Here is a 1,118-nt window from a genome sequence, read left to right on the forward strand (position 1 = left end):
CGTTTTCTCCCCGGCCGAGCGTCTCCGAGATCAGCCGCGGTAAGCACGATCTAAGGTACGTGATTATTGTTAGTCGGTCATATTTCTGTGTGCGTGTGTAGCCATATGTCTAGTCTCCTATGTAGTTTGTAGTAGAGAGTTGATTCCGTCGTGTAATAGAACAAGCAGAGAGTAGCATCACATTTCTGAGTTCGTGTTTTCTATCTGTGCTATCTATCGTGGACTCTATCATCGCAACCTGATACTACCCTTAAGAAACGGGTGCCACTAGCGCACCTACTAAACCGTAGAACCTGGGGAGCGGGAAGCTGAGTGGCTTCCTTAGATTGGTGCAGGTGACCAGCGGTTTAGTTTGGGTTAGTAGCAATACTTGCGTAGATAGCCACGTTCCTAGTATCGGTATAGTATCCAGTATCTAGTATAGTATCGGCTCTAATATCTGTTTTTCTCTCTAAGCACGAGTTGTACCGCGATCAACGTCACCTGTTTGCAACGAGACGCACGTAAACTACTACAGACGCCATCGTACAGAGCGTCTCCACTCCGCCATGTTCACGTAAGTGCGACGATTTCTTGTTTTTAGACTAACGTATACTCAAACTGTAAACGTTTCCGTAAATACATTCGTTCGTACGCGCTATAAAATTGCTCTAAACGCGACCGCGCGTAACGATTACTGCTGTTTCGCCACCACTCATCGCTTTTCTTATGCCTCAACCGTTCTAGTTCCTGCTCTCACGGCTACCACGCCTCTCACGCCTCACGCCTCACGCCTCACGCCTCACGCCTCACGCCTCACGCCTCACGCCTCACGCCTCACGCCTCACGCCTCATGCCTCACGCCTCACGTCTCACGCCTCACGCCTCTCGCGTACATTTTCACCCTTTTTACCCCCTTTTTCACGCTTTAAATCTCCCGTTTTATCGCGTCCTAACGCTCTACCTGTCCACGCCTTACCGTGCCTCACGCAGGTAACACAAGAAATCGTTACTAGATACGTCACGCTCCCCCTCCTCCCCTTCCACAGATTCCCGCATCGCCTCGCAACCGCCCGAACACAACCAGCAGGACCAACTACCAGCCCCCCCCCCCCCACCAGGCTTGGCACTGGGACTGG

At 51.5% G+C, this 1,118-nt stretch overlaps 1 long non-coding RNA gene across 1 annotated transcript in view; it reads left to right on the top strand.

The window, feature by feature from the left end:
- LOC106806897 overlaps window positions 1-1,107 on the top strand; it is a 2,562-nt gene extending 1,455 nt beyond the window's left edge. Inside the window, exons 2-3 of the long non-coding RNA XR_001393597.1 lie at window positions 457-556; window positions 1,029-1,107. This is a non-coding gene — a long non-coding RNA (uncharacterized LOC106806897). The remainder of the gene's footprint in view (window positions 1-456; window positions 557-1,028) is intronic.
- Window positions 1,108-1,118: the final 11 nt, after the last annotated feature.

The sequence above is a fragment of the Priapulus caudatus genome, unplaced genomic scaffold, assembly GCF_000485595.1.
Source record: "Priapulus caudatus unplaced genomic scaffold, Priapulus_caudatus-5.0.1 Scaffold184, whole genome shotgun sequence".
NCBI lineage: Eukaryota > Metazoa > Priapulida > Priapulimorpha > Priapulimorphida > Priapulidae > Priapulus > Priapulus caudatus.